General features: G+C 39.5%; 1 protein-coding gene across 12 annotated transcripts in view; it reads right to left on the bottom strand.

Moving 5' to 3' along the window:
* LOC139751952 (uncharacterized) overlaps window positions 1–14779 on the bottom strand; it is a 331514-nt gene that overhangs the window by 65060 nt on the left and 251675 nt on the right. The gene's annotated exons all lie outside the window — the stretch shown is intronic.

Below are 14779 nucleotides of genomic sequence, written 5' to 3'. Positions count from 1 at the left end.
GTCATAAACGCATCAAGAATAACTGATAACAGACATAACTTTCACAAATGGATCATATAATAAATGAATTCGCTTGAGGAATTTGGTATGTGTAATAAATTATCCAATTACTAACAACCAAATTAATCTCACATTTACAGACAGGTATGCATATCACATCAAAACTTTCATTTTTCTAATGCATGGGGCACTTTTTTACAAAAGCCTTTTAGAGAACACTCAAGGAGAAGGAAGGAATACTTATGAGAAGAACATTCATGAAGAAAAGACCCATATTTTAAGCATTTAACTGAATATCATTAAAATTTTACATTACTTATGATCCAATTATGATCATTCACTTAGCAATATTAATTTTGTGTACTGTAATTTTGGAAAATAAGGGAAAATGCTCGTATATATATATATATATATATATATATATATATATATATATATATATATATATGTGTGTGTGTGTGTGTGTGTGTGTGTAAATGAGTGGATGGGACATTCTTCGTCTGCTTCCTAGCGCTACCTCACTGACACGAGGAATAGCGATTATTATGTATTTTATATATATATATATATATATATATATATATATATATATATATATATATATATATATATTCTTTCTTTTTTTAAACTATTCGCCATTTCCCGCGTTATATATATATATATATATATATATATATATATATATATATATATATATATATATATATATGAGTGTATATGTTTGTATGTATGCATGTGCATGTAAATATGTAACAAGACTCCACTTAATATTTCTGAAACAATAGTCAATAAAAACTACTGAAAAAATTCATTATAACTCACATCTTACACAACAAATGTCTCCAGCTTTTTTTTAAACATACCCATGTACTCACAGTCACACATGGGCTGATGTGTGCCAGTAATGGCACTCTGAAAATGGGATGTCATTGATGAGCCTTTGCCAGGTCTGGTATCGAAGAATCTTTACACATACAAACACTCAAATAGTTGCTCATGCATTCAAGAAATATACTGTATGCAATTATCTTTTTCCCTACATTCAGAGAGGGTGGCTTATGCTACATCAAATTACCGCAGGGTACATTTTCCATGGCACGTATATCATACCCCCTCATTCCCAGATTCTTGGGTCCAAAGTATGACACCTTTATACAATGTTTAGCTTTCAAAGATAAGGTGTAGACTATAACATCTAGTAACACCCATAAGTGTTCACATATAATTAATCTGTTTTTGGTAATTAATTCATATGTATCAACTTCACTGCAATGCACATATAAAAAATAATAAAACTGCAAAAACCAATAACAATCTAATCATTTTAACAAGTGAATTTTCTGACTTTCATGAGACAGTCAAGAAAAAACTCAATGCACACATTCACTCTAGCCCTCATACTTCATGTCATAATAATAAAGAATAATGCATTAGTAATAATAATAATAATAATGATAATAATAATAATAATAATAATAATAATAATAATAATGTATTTTCACCTAACTACAATTAACACAAGTATTACTTGCATCTCATTGGCCTGGTGAGACGTTAGCAGACACTTTGGCCCCACTGACAGCTGTCCCCTAATATTCAAAGAGACTTTGGCTCCAACTGACACTTCATACCCCATCTTATGTTAAATCAGATTAAATATTTTAGGTTTTGTTTGGTTAGATTAAGTTAGGTTTGGTTCTGTTCACTTCATTTTGGTTAAGTCAGCTTTATATTTACCCCAGGACTTCTTTCTGAAAAGGTCCTGCTTTTACCCACGAATCTTTTTCCAGGGGCTTCTATAGCTTCAAGGCTGCACTACACATAATTGTAAGACATTCTTTTTCAAGGATGTACTTTCAATCATCAACTGTAGATGATACAGCCTTGCCAAGGTAACCTCTCATTCACAGTGTAACCTCAAGCAGGCAGAATTCAGTAACATGCATACATTTCTGTTCATAATCATTCCTGGACTACTTCCTAAGAATGAGTCCTTGAGTTACCCAGGATCTTCTTCCAGAGGTTCCTGCAATCCAATGCTAGCAAGAAAATGTGGACTCTAATGGAATGAGAAGTTCTCTGATGAGACTGTACTTTCAATGATGCAGCCTCACCAAAGGTGACTTTCCATTTGTAGTATAACCTCATGCAGGTGTAATACATCAAGGTAACATGATTACAACACTACAAACAGCACTTCAACATATCCCAAAACCCTTCATGCCCACGATGCAACTACCATAAAGGAGACATTGAACACTTTCTGCACACAGACATACACACATCGAAACACTTTATAACCTGTGTTCCTGACCAGTGGAAGTGGCCCACGTCCTGAGTGTTACAAAAGCCTCATAAGGACAGGAGTGAATCCTGGTGCAGGATGGTATAGTAAGGTATTATCTATCTATCTATTTGATTATTTATTGACCTATTGATTTACTTGTTTATTGATTCATCTATTGATCTATCTATTCATTTATATCACCCCAGGACCAATTTCAATAAAACAGTCCTTGTGTTACCCAGGCTCTCTCTTTAAAGTTTTCTGCAGCTCCAGGGTCAGGGAAATGTGGACTCCTTTGGAGTGAGAAATTCTCTGATGCCACCATCCTTCCATTGATACAGCCTCTCAAAAGATGACTTTTCACTTATGGTGTATCCTTTAGCAAGTGAAGTATGGTCACACATCAAGTAAGGTAAGGTATATGTTGTGTGTGTGTGTGTGTGTGTGTGTGTGTGTGTGTGTGTGTATACATATATATATATATATGGACAGCAAAAGTCTTTGGAAAGGTTCTAGGTAACACAAAGACTCTTTCATAGAAATTGGTCCCAGGGTAATTATAATAATAATAAAGATGTCACTGGACTCTGCTTACTCCAGGTTACAACACAAGGTAAAAGTCAACTGGCAAAGCTGTATCACTTGGAGGTCAGTCGTCTCAAACCTTTCATATAAGTATATATTTTTTCATACATGCTCACCATTTCCAATATGGGAAAGGTAGCATCAAGAACAGATGACAGAGCCTCGGAGGGAAGATTCCTCACTTGTTTCCTTACTCCATTCCTTCTTTTGGAAAGTAATATGGGATGTGAGAATTTCTAGCTACCAGCTCCCACTCCTCTAGTTGCCTTCTATGACATGCTGGGAATATGTGAGCAGTATACTTTCTCCCCTATCATGAGGGATGATGTATGTGTGTATATATATATATATATATATATATATATATATATATATATATATATATATATATATATTCTTTCTTTCAAACTATTCGCCATTTCCCGCGTTAGCGAGGTAGCGTTAAGAACAGAGGACTGGGCCTTGAGGGAATATCCTCATGTGGCCCCCTTCTCTGTTCCTTCTTTTGGAAAATAATAAAAAAAAAAAAAAAAAAAAAAAAAACGAAAGGAGAGGATTTCCAACCCCTCGCTCCCTCCCCTTTTAGTCGCCTTCTACGACACACAGGGAATACGTGGGAAGTATTCTTTCACCCCTAACCCCAGGGATAAAATATATATATATTTATTTATTTTTATTATACTTTGTCGCTGTCTCCCGCGTTTGCGAGGTAGCGCAAGGAAACAGACGAAAGAAATGGCCCAATCCCCCCCATACACATGTATATACATACGTCCACACACGCAAATATACATACCTACACAGCTTTCCATGTTTACCCCAGACACTTCACATGCCTTGCTTCAATCCACTGACAGCACGTCAACCCCGGTATACCGCATCGCTCCAATTCACTCTATTCCTTGCCCTCCTTTCACCCTCCTGCATGTTCAGGCCCCGATCACACAAAATCTTTTTCACTCCATCTTTCCACCTCCAATTTGGTCTCCCTCTTCTCCTCGTTCCCTCCACCTCCGACACATATATCCTCTTGGTCAATCTTTCCTCACTCATTCTCTCCATGTGCCCAAACCACTTCAAAACACCCTCTTCTGCTCTCTCAACCATGCTCTTTTTATTTCCACACATCTCTCTTACCCTTATGTTACTCACTCGATCAAACCACCTCACACCACACATTGTCCTCAAACATCTCATTTCCAGCACATCCATCCTCCTGCGCACAACTCTATCCATAGCCCACGCCTCGCAACCATACAACATTGTTGGAACCAATATATATATATATATATATATATATATGTAATGTGGCAGTTGAGGGAATAATTGGTATACATGGGGTGTTCAGTGTTGTAAATGGAAATGGTGAAGAGCTTGTAGATTTATGTGCTGAAAAAGGACTGATGATTGGGAATACCTGGTTTAAAAAGCGAGATATACATAAGTATACTTATGTAAGTAGGAGAGATGGCCAGAGAGCGTTATTGGATTACGTGTTAATTGACAGGCGTGCGAAAGAGAGACTTTTGGATGCTAATGTGCTGAGAGGTGCAACTGGAGGGATGTCTGATCATTATCTTGTGGAGGCTAAGGTGAAGATTTGTATGGGTTTTCAGAAAAGAAGAGTGAATGTTGGGGTGAAGAGGGTGGTGAGAGTAAGTGAGCTTGAGAAGGAGACCTGTGTGAGGAAGTACCAGGAGAGACTGAGTACAGAATGGAAAAAGGTGAGAACAATGGAAGTAAGGGGAGTGGGGGAGGAATGGGATGTATTTAGGGAATCAGTGATGGATTGCGCAAAAGATGCTTGTGGCATGAGACGAGTGGGAGGTGGGTTGATTAGAAAGGGTAGTGAGTGGTGGGATGAAGAAGTAAGAGTATTAGTGAAAGAGAAGAGAGAGGCATTTGGACGATTTTTGCAGGGAAAAAATGCAACTGAGTGGGAGATGTATAAAAGAAAGAGACAGGAGGTCAAGAGAAAGGTGCAAGAGGTGAAAAAAAGGGCAAATGAGAGTTGGGGTGAGAGAGTATCATTAAATTTTAGGGAGAATAAAAAGATGTTCTGGAAGGAGGTAAATAAAGAGCGTAAGACAAGGGAGCAAATGGGAACTTCAGTGAAGGGCGCAAATGGGGAGGTGATAACAAGTAGTGGTGATGTGAGAAGGAGATGGAGTGAGTATTTTGAAGGTTTGTTGAATGTGTTTGATGATAGAGTGGCAGATATAGGGTGTTTTGGTCGAGGTGGTGTGCAAAGTGAGAGGGTTAGGGAAAATGATTTGGTAAACAGAGAAGAGGTAGTGAAAGCTTTGCGGAAGATGAAAGCCGGCAAGGCAGCAGGTTTGGATGGTATTGCAGTGGAATTTATTAAAAAAGGTGGTGACTGTATTGTTGGCTGGTTGGTAAGGTTATTTAATGTATGTATGACTCATGGTGAGGTGCCTGAGGATTGGCGGAATGCGTGCATAGTGCCATTGTACAAAGGCAAAGGGGATAAGAGTGAGTGCTCAAATTACAGAGGTATAAGTTTGTTGAGTATTCCTGGTAAATTATATGGGAGGGTATTGATTGAGAGGGTGAAGGCATGCACAGAGCATCAGATTGGGGAAGAGCAGTGTGGTTTCAGAAGTGGTAGAGGATGTGTGGATCAGGTGTTTGCTTTGAAGAATGTATGTGAGAAATACTTAGAAAAGCAAATGGATTTGTATGTAGCATTTATGGATCTGGAGAAGGCATATGATAGAGTTGATAGAGATGCTCTGTGGAAGGTATTAAGAATATATGGTGTGGGAGGAAAGTTGTTAGAAGCAGTGAAAAGTTTTTATCGAGGATGTAAGGCATGTGTACGTGTAGGAAGAGAGGAAAGTGATTGGTTCTCAGTGAATGTAGGTTCGCGGCAGGGGTGTGTGATGTCTCCATGGTTGTTTAATTTGTTTATGGATGGGGTTGTTAGGGAGGTAAATGCAAGAGTTTTGGAAAGAGGGGCAAGTATGAAGTCTGTTGGGGATGAGAGAGCTTGGGAAGTGAGTCAGTTGTTGTTCGCTGATGATACAGCGCTGGTGGCTGATTCATGTGAGAAACTGCAGAAGCTGGTGACTGAGTTTGGTAAAGTGTGTGGAAGAAGAAAGTTAAGAGTAAATGTGAATAAGAGCAAGGTTATTAGGTACAGTAGGGTTGAGGGTCAAGTCAATTGGGAGGTGAGTTTGAATGGAGAAAAACTGGAGGAAGTGAAGTGTTTTAGATATCTGGGAGTGGATCTCGCAGCGGATGGAACCATGGAAGCGGAAGTGGATCATAGGGTGGGGGAGGGGGCGAAAATTCTGGGGGCCTTGAAGAATGTGTGGAAGTCGAGAACATTATCTCGGAAAGCAAAAATGGGTATGTTTGAAGGAATAGTGGTTCCAACAATGTTGTATGGTTGCGAGGCGTGGGCTATGGATAGAGTTGTGCGCAGGAGGATGGATGTGCTGGAAATGAGATGTTTGAGGACAATGTGTGGTGTGAGGTGGTTTGATCGAGTGAGTAACGTAAGGGTAAGAGAGATGTGTGGAAATAAAAAGAGCGTGGTTGAGAGAGCAGAAGAGGGTGTTTTGAAGTGGTTTGGGCACATGGAGAGGATGAGTGAGGAAAGATTGACCAAGAGGATATATGTGTCGGAGGTGGAGGGAGCAAGGAGAAGAGGGAGACCAAATTGGAGGTGGAAAGATGGAGTGAAAAAGATTTTGTGTGATCGGGGCCTGAACATGCAGGAGGGTGAAAGGAGGGCAAGGAATAGAGTGAATTGGAGCGATGTGGTATACCGGGGTTGACGTGCTGTCAGTGGATTGAATCAAGGCATGTGAAGCGTCTGGGGTAAACCATGGAAAGCTGCGTAGGTATGTATATTTGTGTGTGTGGACGTATGTATATACATGTGTATGGGGGTGGGTTGGGCCATTTCTTTCGTCTGTTTCCTTGCGCTACCTCGCAAACGCGGGAGACAGCGACAAAGTATAAAAAAAAAAAAATATATATATATATATATATATATATTCTCACATCCCATATTACTTTCCAAAAGAAGTAAAGTGTTTTAGATATCTGGGAGTGGATCTGGCAGCGGATGGAACCATGGAAGCGGAAGTGGATCATAGGGTGGGGGAGGGGGCGAAAATCCTGGGAGCCTTGAAGAATGTGTGGAAGTCGAGAACATTATCTCGGAAAGCAAAAATGGGTATGTTTGAAGGAATAGTGGTTCCAACAATGTTGTATGGTTGCGAGGCGTGGGCTATGGATAGAGTTGTGCGCAGGAGGATGGATGTGCTGGAAATGAGATGTTTGAGGACAATGTGTGGTGTGAGGTGGTTTGATCGAGTAAGTAACGTAAGGGTAAGAGAGATGTGTGGAAATAAAAAGAGCGTGGTTGAGAGAGCAGAAGAGGGTGTTTTGAAATGGTTTGGGCACATGGAGAGAATGAGTGAGGAAAGATTGACCAAGAGGATATATGTGTCGGAGGTGGAGGGAACGAGGAGAAGTGGGAGACCAAATTGGAGGTGGAAAGATGGAGTGAAAAAGATTTTGTGTGATCGGGGCCTGAACATGCAGGAGGGTGAAAGGAGGGCAAGGAATAGAGTGAATTGGATCGATGTGGTATACCGGGGTTGACGTGCTGTCAGTGGATTGAATCAGGGCATGTGAAGCGTCTGGGGTAAACCATGGAAAGCTGTGTAGGTATGTATATTTGCGTGTGTGGACGTATGTATATACATGTGTATGGGGGTGGGTTGGGCCATTTCTTTCGTCTGTTTCCTTGCGCTACCTCGCAAACGCGGGAGACAGCGACAAAGCAAAAAAAAAATATATATATATATATATATATATATATATATATATATATATATATATATCTTATTCATTTTGCTTTGTCGCTGTCTCCCGCATTTGCGAGGCAGCGCAAGGAAACAGACGAAAGAAATGGCCCAACCCACCGCCATACACATGCATATACATACACGTCCACACACGCAAATATACATACCCATATATCTGAATGTACACATATATATACACACACAGACATATACATATATACACATGCACGCAATTCACACTGTCTGCCTTTATTCATTCCCATCGCCACCTTGCCACACATGGAATAACATCCCCCTCCCCCCACATGTGTGCGAGGAAGCGCTAGGAAGATAACAAAGGCCCCATTCGTTCACACTCAGTCTCTAGCTGTCATGCAATAATGCCCGAAACCACAGCTCCCTTTCCACATCCAAGCCTCACAGAAACTTTCCATGGTTTACCCCAGATGCTTCACATGCCCTGATTCAATCCATTGACAGCACGTCGACCCCGGTACACCACATCGATCCAATTCACTCTATTCCTTGCCCGCCTTTCACCCTCCTGAATGTTCAGGCCCTGATCACTCAAAATCTTTTTCACTCCATCTTTCCACCTCCAATTTGGTCTCCCACTTCTCCTCGTTCCCTCCACCTCCGACAAACATATCCTCTTGGTCAATCTTTCCTCACTCATTCTCTCCATGTGCCCAAACCATTTCAAAACACCCTCTTCTGCTCTCTCAACCACGCTCTTCTTATTTCCACACATCTCTCTTACCCTTACAGTACTTACTTGATCAAACCACCTCACACCACATATTGTCCTTAAACATCTCATTTCCAGCACATCCATCCTCCTGCGCACTACTCTATCCATAGCCCACACCTCGCAACCACACAACATTGTTGGAACCACTATTCCTTCAAACATACCCATTTTTGCTTTCCGAGATAATGTTCTCGACTTCCACACATTCTTCAAGGCTCCCAGGATTTTCGCCCCCTCCCCCACCCTATGATTCACTTCCGCTTCCATGGTTCCATCCGCTGCCAGATCCACTCCCAGATATCTAAAACACTTTACTTCCTCCAGTTTTTCTCCATTCAAACTTACCTCCCAATTGACTTGACCCTCAACCCTACTATACCTAATAACCTTGCTCTTATTCACATTTACTCTTAACTTTCTTCTTTCACACACTTTACCAAACTCAGTCACCAGCTTCTGCAGTTTCTCACATGAATCAGCCACCAGCGCTGTATCATCAGCGAACAACAACTGACTCACTTCCCAAGCTCTCTCATCCCCAACAGACTGCATACTTGCCCCTCTTTCCAAAACTCTTGCATTCACCTCCCTAACAACCCCATTCATAAACAAATTAAACAACCATGGAGACATTACACACCCCTGCCGCAAACCTACATTCACTGAGAACCAATCACTTTCCTCACTTCCTACACGTACACATGCCTTACATCCTTGATAAAAACTTTTCACTGCTTCTAACATATATATATATATATATATATATATATATATATATATATATATATATATATATATATATATATTTTTTCAAACTATTTGCCATTTCCCGCGTTAGCGAGGTAGCGTTAAGAACAGAGGACTGGGCCTTTGGGGGAATATCCTCACCTAGCCCCCTTCTCTGTTCCTCCTTTTGGAAATTTAAAAAAAAAAACGAGAGGGGAGGATTTCCAGCCCCCTGCTCCCTTCCCTTTTAGTCGCCTTCTATGACACGCAGGGAATACGTGGGAAGTATTCTTTCTCCCCTATCCCCAGAGATAACAAGTGATTTTATAAGCCATAATTCTTCTTGGGTATATATATGTATATATATATATACATATGTAAATATATTTTCATATTTGATCGCCATTTCCCATGTTAGCAAGGTAGCATCAGGAAAAAGATGAAGAAAGACACATCCACATATATACACATACACATACATATATATGAATACATATACACACATATGTATATATACATAAGTACATACTCATACTTGCCCACAATCATCCATTCCCAATGCCACCCTGCCCCACAGGAAACAGCATAACAAATGCATGAGGGAAAAGAAAAGAGATAACATATACACTCTATTCCCTTCCCCCACACCTAACAGTTGCCCCCTGCATTAGCAAGGTAGCAAAAGGAAATAGATGAAGAAAGACCACATCCAATCACACTCATTCTCTAGCTGTCATGCATAATGTACTGAAACCACAGCTCCCTATCCACAACCCAACTCCACAGATATCCTTGGTTTACCCTAATGCTTAACAAGCCCTGGTTCAGTCCACTGATGGCACGTTGACCCTAGTATACCACATCATTCCAATTCACCCTATCCTGTAAAAGTATTTCACCCTCCTGCATGTTCAGACCCCGATCACTCAAAATCCTTTTTACCCCACCCTTCCATCTTCAATTTGGTCTCCCCTTTCTTGTTCCATCCACTTCTGGCACATATGTCCTCTTTGTCAGCCTTTCCTCATTCATTCTCTCCATATGTCCAAACCATTTCAGCACATCCTCTTCTGCTCTTTCAACCAAACTCTCTTTTTACCTAACATCTCTCTCACTCTTCCACTACTTACTTAATCACACCACATACTGCCATCAAACATTTTATTTCCAACACATTCATTCACCCATTGTTAGGGAGGTAAATGCAAGGGCTTTGGAAAGAGGGGTAAGTATGAAGTCTGTTGGGGATGAGAGAGCTTGGGAAGTGAGTCAGTTGTTGTTCGCTGATGATACAGCGCTGGTGGCTGATTCATGTGAGAAACTGCAGAAGCTGGTGACTGAGTTTGGTAAAGTGTGTGAAAGAAGAAAGTTAAGAGTAAATGTGAATAAGAGCAAGGTTATTAGGTACAGTAGGGGTGAGGGTCAAGTCAATTGGGAGGTAAGTTTGAATGAAGAAAAACTGGAGGAAGTAAAGTGTTTTAAATATCTGGGAGTGGATCTGGCAGTGGATGGAACCATGGAAGCAGAAGTGAATCATAGGGTGGGGGAGGGGGCGAAAATTCTGGGAGCCTTGAAGAATGTGTGGAAGTCGAGAACATTATCTCGGAAAGCAAAAATGGGTATGTTTGAAGGAATAGTGGTTCCAACAATGTTGTATGGTTGCGAGGCGTGGGCTATGGATAGAGTTGTGCGCAGGAGGATGGATGTGCTGGAAATGAGATATTTGAGGACAATGTGTGGTGTGAGGTGGTTTGATCGAGTGAGTAACATAAGGGTAAGAGAGATGTGTGGAAATAAAAAGAGTGTGGTTGAGAGAGCAGAAGAGGGTGTTTTGAAATGGTTTGGGCATATGAAGAGAATGAGTGAGGAAAGATTGACCAAGAGGATATATGTGTCGGAGGTGGGGGGAACGAGGAGAAGTGGGAGACCACATTGGAGGTGGAAAGATGGAGTGAAAAAGATTTTGTGTGATTGGGGCCTGAACATGCAGAAGGGTGAAAGGAGGGCAAGGAATAGAGTGAATTGGATCAATGTGGTATACCGGGGTTGACGTGCTGTCAGTGGATTGAATCAGGGCATGTGAAGCGTCTGGGGTAAACCATGGAAAGCTGTGTAGGTATGTATATTTGCGTGTGTGGACGTATGTATATACATGTGTATGGGGGTGGGTTGGGCCATTTCTTTCGTCTGTTTCCTTGCGCTACCTCACAAACGCAGGAGACAGCAACAAAGAAAAAAAAAAAATATATATATATATATATATATATATATATATATATATATATATATATATATACATATTATTATTATTATTATTACTATCAGTATCATCAGTGACAAGCCATGCATCACAAAATTCCACACCCTTCCTTCCTTCCTGGAAATCCTCCCCTCTGTTTTTTTTTAATTTTCCAAAAGAAGGAACAGAGAAGGGGGAGAGGTGAGGATGTTCCCTCAAAGGTCCAGTCCTCTGTTCTTAACGCTACCTTGCTAACGCGGGAAATGGCGAATAGTATGAAAAAAAAAAATATATATATATATATATATATATATATATATCTTGGAAACACTGGTTTCCCCAGAGGAACTTTGCTTCTTTCCTTCCTATGGAACTGTTTCTTCCTGTAGTACAGTTAACATTAAGGTTTTTGCAGGTGAAAGGTATGCTATGTTTTGTCAGTACTGCCATAACCATTCACCACTTTATTCATACATTGCATTACATTTTCATAATTCACCATAGCCTGGACTGGATTCACATGAGGTTGGGTTGGGCACCTTGTTTCTCAGGTGCACGCTTCTTCCATACATAGTGGGGGATCAGGCTAGAAGCCCTGTTCCTTTTAGATTTGGTCATATACCTTCTTGAAATTTTTTTTTACTATCCCAGAAGAGGTTAATGTTTTTTGTTATACCCCCAGAAGTCCTGGAAAATCCCTGTTATGTAAGAAAAGATTTGTAGCCATATAAAGAGAAGAAACTTAGTTTACCCCAGTGCTTGCAGTGGGTCAGTCTCCTAAACGCAAAATTACCAAAATAGTAGAATATATGAAAATAATTTCACACTCTTGAAGTTAAGGAACATCATATAAGAGTACCAAAACAACCAAGAGACATGATATTACCCTCAGCACATCCAGGGAGAATAAGAGTGTATTGGTTGAGATATCTTACGAATACACTCAGATTTTAGGTATTTTGTAATACATTTTTCTAAATATGTAGATGATTATTAGGTCATTCAATAAAGAAGAACCTTCTAAAGAAAATTGTGTAGAAAATTTTGTGAAAATTGAAAAAAATTTCTTAAATCAATTATATCTTGAATCTTTTCAAATGAACACCATCACTGACAATCAGTGTGGGTAAGTTCTCCATGCATTTCCCTTAATTTTTTATATATTTTGAATATGTAGATAATTATCAATTCACGCATCAGGTAAGAACCTAGAAAAGAACTGTGTCCAAAATATATATGAAAAATGCAGTTTACTCTATCAACCTAACGATTATATGTTGAAATTTTTGAACCAAAGGGATCCAGAAGCTCGGTACAAATTGCATCCCTTAAAGGTCCAGTCCTCTCTTCTTAACGCTACCTTGCAATATCGAGGTAGTGTTAAGAACAGAGGACTGAGCCTAAGAAGGAAGATCCTCACTAGGCCTCCCTTTCTGTTCCATCTTTTGGGAAAGTCAAAACTTGAGGGGAGAACTTTCATCCCCATGCTCCCTTCCCACTAAGTCGCCTTCTACGTCATGCAGGGAATGCGTGGGAAGTGTTCTTTCTCCCCTATCCCCAGGGATAACATATACGTAACATATGCATTACACATGACTGTTGGAGACTGTGTGAATGAATGTGTCCTTTGTTGTCTTTTCCTAGTGTACCTCACATGCGTGATGGAGGAGGCGGTTGTCATTTCATGTGTGGTGGGGTGGTGATGGGAATGAATAGAGGCAACAAGTATGAATTATGTACATGTGTATATGTCTGTGTGTGGATTTGTATGTATATACATGTGTGTGTGGGTGAGTTGGGCCATTCTTTCATCTGTTTCCTTGCGCTACCTCGCTGACGCAGGAGACGGCAACAAAGTATAATAAAAAAACATATATATATATATATATATATATATATATATATATATATATATATATATTATCCCTGGGGATAGGGGATTAAGAGTACTTCCCACGTATTCCCTGCGTGTCGTAGAAGGCGACTAAAAGGGGAGGGAGCAGGGGCTGGAAATCCTCCCCTCTCGGTTTTTTTTTTAATTTTCCAAAAGAAGGAACAGAGAATTGGGCCAGGTGAGGGTATTCCCTCAAAGGCCCAGTCCTCTGTTCTTAACGCTACCTCGCTAATGTGGGAAACGGCGAATAGTTTGAAAAAAAAAAAAAATATATATATATATATATATATATATATATATATATATATATATATATATATATATATATATATATCGCTACCTCGCAAACACGGGAGACAGCGACAAAGCAAAATAAATTTATATATATATATATATATATATATATATATATATATATATATATATATATATATATATATATATATATATATATATTCACCATTTCCCGCATTAGCAAGGTAGCATTAAGAACAAAGAATGGAGCCTAAGAGGGAAAATCCTCACATGGTCCCCTTCTCTGTTCCTTCTTCTGAAAAAAACAAACTGGAAAAGAAGATTTCCAGCCACAGCTTTCTCTCCTTTCCGTTGCCTTTTACAACACGCAGGGAATACTGAGAGGCAATCTTTCTCCCCTATCCCTATATCCCCAGAGATAATATATATATATTATATTTTTTTTCATACATATTCGCCATTTTCTGCATTAGCAAGCTAGCATTAAGAACAGAGAAATGAGCCTTAGAGGGAATCTCCTCACTTGGCCCCCTTTCTCTGTTTCTTCTTTGGGGAAAAAAAACTATATATATATTGGAAAGGATCACAGGAATATATAATAAAAAGGAATATATATATATATATATATATATATATATATATATATATATATATATATATTTCATCCTTACACACTCACTGTTTTCTTGTGTTCAGTGCATATGGGCAGTTACCTATTTGTTGAGTACACGAAAGGAGCTCTTTGCTCATTGCAGCTTATCAAACCATCTTAATTATGTAACATATTTCACTTCTATAGTCTAATTATGAAACTTTTTTCATTTCTGTATCCACAATCTTATCACTTAGTTTATTCTGTTTATCCTCACATGTACTACATTAAATTTTTTCGATCAGGTTTCATGCCTACTTTCTTCCTTTAACATCTGGTTGTTCCTTCTTTGCATCCTTCAGTAAACTGTTCACTGTTGATATATTCACAGTGATTTAGAAACTTGAAGAATACAATCAAGTTTCCTCTTCTCTCTTGCAGTGTGCAAATTCATAACATGGACCCCTCATACTACATTTCAAGCTTCATTTCAGATACCATCTTCAATGCCCTCCTTTGGACATTCTCTAATATGTTGTAATGTTGCTCCATGTGTCAGAGAGAGAGAGAGAGAGAGAGAGAGAGAGAGAGAGAGAGAGCGAGAGA

Source organism: Panulirus ornatus, chromosome 12, assembly GCF_036320965.1.
Source record: "Panulirus ornatus isolate Po-2019 chromosome 12, ASM3632096v1, whole genome shotgun sequence".
In the NCBI taxonomy this organism is placed as follows: Eukaryota; Metazoa; Arthropoda; class Malacostraca; order Decapoda; family Palinuridae; genus Panulirus; species Panulirus ornatus.
Note: the sequence above shows the minus strand (reverse complement) of the source record. Positions and strands in the feature narration are given on the sequence as shown.